Raw genomic sequence first — 7,974 nt, 5'->3', positions numbered from 1 at the left:
AGTAATTTAATCGAAAAGGGGGAAAACAGAGAGAGAAGGAATCATGCTCAGGAGTCAACCCAGATTCTAAATTCAAATACAAGCACATTTTTATGTGAGCTCCTTCATGCAGATCTGTCCTATGTTCCGTCTCTCATTGGAAGCAAAAAGAAAATCCATACATTGGTAGTTAAGTTTCAGAAGTTGTGGTGGCAGCTCCCAGCCTCTGAGGACGGGTGGGATATTTTCTTGCAGGACTTAGAGCAACTCATTTATAACTACTCATTCACTGTGTATAATCTCTTTACAAAGTCCCTGACACTGATGCTTACAGCCTGTAAGGCAGGGTATGTAAAGAATATACAGAATCCACAGGGAAGAGACAGAAGGACAGGCAGATCTCTAATAACAATTTATATGTGTAACAGTTTCCTTTAAACAGTTATTTTGCCACCCTCAGTGGAGCAGGACTCTCAAGGACTGTGGCAGTTTGAGTGGAACAGATTACTGCATCCCACTGGAGCGCTCTGTGATCTATGTAGAAGAGGACATAGCCATTGTAGCAAAAAAAAAAAATAAATATTATCTAGATTGTCCACTGAAAAACACAAGTGAAGAAATACAAGTGACTCACCTCAAATAAATGGGTGGAAGAGACAAGCTAGCAGGGACAGCCATTTCTTACAATAATGTCTCCTCCAAATCCCCCAGTAAGGTGCACACTGGTGAAACTTCCTAGTATTACAGCCTTTTCACATAGGGAGAAAATTTATGAATACTAGAACTCCGTGTTGAACATTAGAGGGAAATTCTTCACCATCTTCCTGCTAAAGCAGCTTTCTGGAAACATACCAAGGGCTTTGATCCTAAAAACACTTACCTGTAAGCACTTGGGTAGTCCCATTGACTTAAATGGAACTAATCAAGTGCTTAAATTCAAGTGTTTGCAGATTAAGACTTATGTTTGAATTTTAAGATCTTATCTACAGAAGAAATTGCACCCATTTACTTAAGTGTTTTCATAAACACACCTTTATTTAAATGAATGCAATGTTACTCGTGGATGAGGCCCTAACGTGAAGAGTGGTGGCCCTATATCAGTTCACAGCAGCATAAAGACATGTGGCAGCTCTCAGCGCTGGAAGCCATCAGCAGGCGACGTGCTCCTGTTATGCTCCCAAATACCCACCAAGAAGGCAGTTGCCACCGCGTAGGAGGTGTGAAAGCCTTGTCCCTTTGCCATACACCCTCACAAAACAGGCACAATGAGCCATCCTACAGCCGTCCTGAAGCTGGTGAGGGGTCTGGAGCACAAGTCCTGTGAGGAGCAGCTAAGGGAACTGAGGGTGTTTAGTCTGGGGAAGAGGAGGCTCAGGGGAGGCTTTATTGCTCTCTGCAACTGCCTGAAAGGAAGGTGCGGGGAGCTGGGGGTCGGCCTCTTCTCTCAGAAAACTAGTTACAGGACCAGAGGGAATAGTCTCATATTGCACCAGGGGAGGTTCAGGTTGGAAATGAGGAGACATTTCTGTCAGAAGGAGAAGTCAGGCACTGGGACGGGTTGCCCAGGGAGGTGGTGGAGTCCCTGTCCCTGGGGGTGTTGAAGGAGAGGTTGGACGTGGTGCTTGGGGACACGGGTCAGTGGTGACATTGGTGGCAGGGGGATGGTTGCACCAGGTGATCTCGGAGGGCTTTTCCAACCCTCATGCTTCTATGATACAGACCCGCAGACCCGCACAGCAGGGTAAATACCGCGTTGGGCTCAGCAGGAAACTTCTGAAGCTGCAGGCACGGGGAATTTCTGGACCCGAGCGGGTTCCTCCCCGACGCCCTGCCCGACCCCGTCCCCGTCCCCCGCCCCGCAGCCGCTCCTCCTCCTCCGCCCCCTGCGGCCCCAGCCGGCCCGGCGTGCTCAGGGAAGGTGCGTGTCCGCTCCCCTCCTTCTCCTCCTCTTCCTCCTCCTCCTCCTCTTCGCAGGGAGCCGGGCGGGGCGGGGGTTCGTGGGACAACCCTCGGGGAAGCTGCCCGGGCACCCCCAGCGCTCTGTGGGAGCCGCCATCTTGTCCCGCAGCCCGCTCCCCCCCGACATGGCGCCCTTGGGTGCTGCCCTGGCGGGCCGGGGGGCGGTGGGGCGGAGGGGGCAGCCGTCAGCTCTACCTCCACACACACAGCCAGAAACACGTCCCTCCCGCCTCCTTCCTCTCAAAGGAAATTAAAAAATAAATATATATGTATATATATCGACGCCAAGATGCAGCTGGTAGTACACACGTGGTCAGCGCCCCTGCAAAGAGCCGGGCACGGTGCTGCCCCCACAGCAGTGCCGCTGGAAAGGAGGGCGTAAATTAGATGTTATGTGTCGTGGCACATCACAGCCGAGAAGTGCAAAGTGGTTTTCGTGCTTCTGAGCAGGAAGCGTCAGTAACTAGTGCCGTTCAGGTTTGTTTTGACAGGGGTTTAGTTTTCAAAGACCACCTTTCCCAAGTTGATGCAAAAGAGGAATATATAGAAGGAGGGAGGCAGTTTTGCATAAGTATATACGATTTTATGTACGTATATACATATTTTATGGGGCTACTACATATATGAAAGAAAAGTGAGATGTAAAAACCTGTCAATTCTGCAAGCTGAATCAGATTTTTCTAAGGAGCTATTAGATATGGAGCAGCCTTCTGAATCTCATGGCTGTGTCTGACAAGCTGCAAGTCTTATTTCGAGTACTACAGAAGAGACAGTACAAAATACAAGCACCGGATTTGTGTTTGATTGTTGATTACCTGCTTTTGCCTCCAAGCTGCAGAATTCATGGGTCCTGACTTTCCAGGTGCTGAATGAGCACCCCAAAGGCCTGTTTGTCCAGCACCTGGAATCCCTATTTTTGCGTGTTTTTTTTTTTTTTTTAGGCCTTAGTTTTAAAAAAATCCGTCTGTCTGGTTTTCATTCAGTTCAAAATTAGATTAATTTTTACTGTTTCTGGAAACTATTCCACATCTGCTCTCCTTTTTATATCAAAACACTGCGAGAGTGCATTAATCTGTCGATGAAAGGGGCGTGCGTGGGTGTTTTCTCTTCTAAAGCAATCTTTGGTAGGACTGTAGAACAGATTCCCTGTGAGGGAATTGGAAGGACTGCTTACGTCTATGTCTTTATCTAGAATGTATCTTTCTGTCTTAGCTGGAGACATTTGTAAGATTTGATCTGTGATGACAAAGGTTGGCCTTGATTTTGCTTTGGTTATTTGTCTGCAAGGACGAAGCCGTGCTCATGCTTACCTACTATCACTTCTTAAAAACACATCTTCTAGCCTTGTGTGGTGTTTTTTTTCTGTTAGATTATTATTTTGAATAAAACCTACAATGCTTCTGTCCCCAAGGAAACCCTGCTAAACCTACCATATCAGTGAGAGTTTGTAAGTCTCTTGTTTTCTTGTAAATTTTGACTCATTTCTTCAGACATATCCACTCTATCTTAATAGCACCTATGAGTTGTGCCTTGCTGTCGGTGTTGCTTTACCCAAACTTGAGTCTTTTTGATGTAGTTTGTAGAGATAAACTTGGATGAGAGCTGCTGCAGCTTTACAGATCCATACTAAGCCTTTGTCTTACCTGATCTTGTTTCTTGGTGTTTAAAATATATATAATTCTTCTGAACAGCAGAACAATATGATACTAAATCAGATAAGAGCAGATTGCAAATCTGGGCTGAGGAAGAACAACCTGGCATTGACCCGTGTTGGGAGACATCTGTCAGTAAAAGCTCATATAAATTCGTATTTGTTTTATAACATGGTTTTGCAAATGCCTGCATGTCTTTAACACCAAATCGGGAAAGGAAGCAACTTAATCTCTCATTGTTGATATAATTGCACAAACTCATAATGCTCACAGGATTCATTTTTCTGTGCCTGCCGTAGCATATAAACTTTCTTGTTTTAAGCGTGAAAACTTTGTCATGTCATTTCTTCCTGCCTTTCCAGTTGTGGGAGGATGAAGATGAAGGATGGCAGTACATCTAAGAGATAGCAGCTGCAGGGGTGAAATATTTTGCTTAAAAAAGTACTTTGTGCGTAGAAATGTACAAAACGATTACAATCTTGAAGCTCTACAGTTCTTTCTGTTCTGTCTCGACAGGAAATATTATCTGTCAAAAACTGCATTGCAGCAATCTTTCACGTTTTTGTTACCAAATGTCTACAACAATCTCAAAGCACTGAAATAAATGTAAGCTCTTTCTTCATTTGACCCCCAGTCACTTACATTTTTCACTCTGATGGCAAGAGTGAATTTTTAGCTCTGATTTGTAATCTCCTAAATGCCAATTTCTCGATTAAGTCAGAATTTGAGGCAGAATCTGTGGAGAATGTCCCACTCCTTTTTGTTTCGGTTTTACAATAGAAGACAAAACTGCATGTCAGCTTGAGAAAAATGTTAATCTTGTTAGCCTCCAGTTTTAAAAATGATGCTTTGGGTACCTTGGTTTTAAAAGAGGCATGAGTTATTCTTGAGACAGAGAGAATGGACCAGTATTTTTGTTGTTGTGGTGTTCTTTTGTTTTTAACAGAGAGCATTGAGACATTTGGATTTCTTAATTCTCATTTGGATTTCTTATTTCTGTACGGGTCTTAAGAATAGCAGTGTTTTCTCTGAGTCTTTTAAATCTAATTAACATAGATCTGTTTGAAGAATTTTCTCCACAGTGGGTGTGAGCGAAAAAAGTGAAAATCCTTTTGGTGCTGTTGCTGCCAAGGAGGGATTCAGCTGAAGTATCTAATGAACAGGCATTCGAATTAAAACATCCCTCCGAGAAGCTGTTTGTATGTTTTGTCAAAATGTTTCTCTGTACTACCCACTGCAGTGTGGTAAGAGATCTGCGATCTTTAAACATGACTTTAAAAGCTGCAAAATTGGTTTTAGAAAATAAAAATTCTGGTCAAATTGTTCTCAGTTCTTGATCTCTGAAGATGAATGCTAAATCAGGAACCTATGTGTTATAGTGAGGGCATGTGCATCGTAGGTAATGTATCACAGACCTTTCTTACATCATAGGAAATACAAGCAGCTAGGAAGATTTACTTTAAACTTTTCCAAGTGACCATTCTGCCTTCAGCAGAACAGTGACATTTGTGACATTTGCCACCACTTCAGGATTTGCCCAAACTTGTTTCTCGACCCCACTGATTTAGCATTGTGCAACTGAGAATTGTTGTTGCCCTCATGAAGGCCAGTTTAGGCCTGATGTGAGAAAACAGTTCTGGTTCTTAATCTATTTGATTTTCTTTTTTTTTTTTCTTTTTTTTTTTTTTTCCAGTTGCTCATTATGGTGTCTGATCTTTTACTCAAACATAGCAGCAGTACATTTCCTGCTAGAACACTGTGTATGAAAGGGAATGAGATCACTCTTCTGCCCTCCCCCAATTTCTCTAGCTTTCATCTGTTACATGTATTTTGATATCCTGTGTCTTTAATTTTTGTGTTAGTTTTTTTTTTTTTTTTTTTTTTTTCTTCAGAGGAGGCACTTGACTGGGAATTTACATAAGACAAGTGAGTCGAAAGTAATTCTGTGTTTCAAGTAGCCCCACAAAAGGGGCTTATGTAATACTGTGCATGTGCCAATAGACATTTGAGAAAGCACTGTGCTTTTTTGAGGCCTTGAAGTGAGATCTGAGGCAGTGGACTCAGTTGGGAGAGCGGGCACTTTTTAATCCGTAGCTGTCGAAAACCAAAACATAAAATTTGATTTATCTGTAATGGTTTCCCCTTCTGCTCTCCGCAGGTTTTGGGATTTGCATTTCTGGTCTTGCTGATCCTCACCATTCTGAATCGTAGGGCTCACCTTCTAGGGCTCTCCAGTTGTGCTCTCCCATACAAAACACGACTGCTTCTCCACGGCAGGCTGCAAAAACACACCTTGGAGTTGTAGTTTGTTGAAAGTCCTTACTGCTGTGGAAGCAAAAAGAATTTTAAGTTACTAATTTCTATAAGATTGATCATGTAGTGCAGCGGGTTGTTAATATTTTCTCTTATGACAACTAGATAAGCCAGAAAGGTTTACTACTCATCTCAGGTAATGTATTCAGCACTGTCAAAAAAATATACAGAAGAGACCATTTCTACCTTGCTGATGCACTCTGAGATACCCTAGAAGGAGAAGTCAGCTTGATTTTAATTACCTGTTCAGTTTGGTTGTCTTGAGCTGTTAGGTGAGGAATCTACAGAGGCTGTTCAGAAGCAAAAAAAAAGTTTCAGGAACAGGCCGGAAAAAAATGTGTATAGGCTCTGAGTTATTGCCCCTGTCAAATTCAGCTGCAGTTACTGCAGGGGTTTCCACCCCAGTCCCAGAGGAGGTGGAAGGAGCAGAGTTTTTCAGGATGCTTTTTTAGGATCCAGGCACTGCCACAGCCCAACCAACCTTCCTTTGAGCAGCACGCCCCATTTTCTCCGCAGCGACCACCTACTGGTCCTAGTGCTCGTGATTAATTTCTGCAGACAGAGAATCAAGATGTTTTTCACTTGGTTGCTTCCCAGAACCAACTTGTTGCCTGGCCACGTGGGCAAGGTGCTGGTGCAGGTGTGTGGAGGGCAAAGCCACAACAGTGCTGACCTCAATGGACTTAAGCCACCACTGATCCAAACTTTGTTGCAGCGTCCATAGGATGTTAAAATACATCTACAGTGATTTTAATACACATTACTACTGCAGCTAACATCTCTGATTCATGCTTTATTTTGGACTTAGCAGTTAGGGCTGAAGAGAAAGCTTGCAGGAAGGGTGGTGGTGAGCAGGGATCTCTCCGTGGCCACTCTCCAAGCAAATTCAACCAAATGAGGGTGGACGTGCCTGTTTCCAGCAAGCCGTGCTGCCCAGGCCCTCAAGGATATCTTGCAGTTTTACCTCGTGTTACAGCACAGCTGTAATTACTAAAAAGCCCTGGCAAAGTCAAACCCAACACATCTGGTGCAGGTGGATCATATGGGGGTGTTGGGTGGTTGTCCAGTTTTGGACTGCTGCAGAACCGCTGGGTACCTCTACCAAATCTGACGGGGATGGAGGAGAAGGTAGCTGAGCTGGAAGAAATTTGGAGGGAGCAGCTTACCCTGGAGGTTGAAACAGCTTAAAAAGTCTGCCTTGCTTATAGCAGGTGTCAACAGTGTCTTCAGCCTCGCATCTTGATTTGGTTGGGACAAGAAGAAGATGCGGGCAGGATAAAATAATTGTCTTTCTTTCGTTACACACGGCTCTAGGTGAGCTGAAAACTCATTAGCAAGTCTTTTCCCCTAGAGGAAAAGGTATTTTTCTAAAGTTTTTTTTTTTTTTTTTTCTATTTGCAATCCTCTCCTTACTCAAAGTAGGTCTATTTTTTTTTTTTTTGGCCCAGAATATTGCTTTTGAGTAAAGATAATCCTATTGACACAACAGCATGAGTTATTTTGTGCTCGTAAGTGAGCAAGACTTTACGCTTTCCCTAGAATGGGAATTTTGGCAGGGCTAGAAATGCTGTTTTTTTTTTTCCACATACTCTCCTGTCTAATGTTGTTTGTGCTCTAACAGTTGTGAAAATTGCTTTATGGTTTGAGCTATTAGGCTGAAAGAAGTTTATGTGTGTGTTGGGCTTTATTCGAAGAGGTATCGGTTATCGATGGTGATAGATCCAAAGCATCAGACAAATTTTATTTAAAGTAGAAGGGGGCAGCCCAGAGCACGCAGCCCCATTGAGTAGCATGCAAACAGGAGTGGGAGCCTGGGAAAGTTCCTTTGAAGAATGCAATATAAAAATAACTGTGGCAAGCTTATCAGTATGTGAACTGTATATAAAAAAAAAAAAAACAGATGCACGCTGGATAAATAATAATAACTAGAGTAGGCATCTAATACACCCTCCCCAAACTGTCAGAGTGAAGCATGCTGTCTAACAGCTGTCCCTACAGCACGGGAAGGATGGGAGTCAGCTACCAGGAGCCTTTTTTCCTGGAAAACATTTTCGGCTGTGGTGCGGGAACA

General features: G+C 43.5%; 1 protein-coding gene across 1 annotated transcript in view; it reads left to right on the top strand.

Moving 5' to 3' along the window:
* Positions 1-1,738: 1,738 nt before the first annotated feature.
* CPQ (carboxypeptidase Q) overlaps positions 1,739-7,974 on the top strand; it is a 153,935-nt gene continuing 147,699 nt past the window's right edge. Inside the window, exon 1 of the mRNA XM_027452499.3 lies at positions 1,739-1,897. The gene's annotated coding sequence lies outside the window, so the exon portion shown is untranslated. The remainder of the gene's footprint in view (positions 1,898-7,974) is intronic.

This window comes from Anas platyrhynchos, chromosome 2 (assembly GCF_047663525.1).
Source record: "Anas platyrhynchos isolate ZD024472 breed Pekin duck chromosome 2, IASCAAS_PekinDuck_T2T, whole genome shotgun sequence".
In the NCBI taxonomy this organism is placed as follows: domain Eukaryota; kingdom Metazoa; phylum Chordata; class Aves; order Anseriformes; family Anatidae; genus Anas; species Anas platyrhynchos.
Note: the sequence above shows the minus strand (reverse complement) of the source record. Positions and strands in the feature narration are given on the sequence as shown.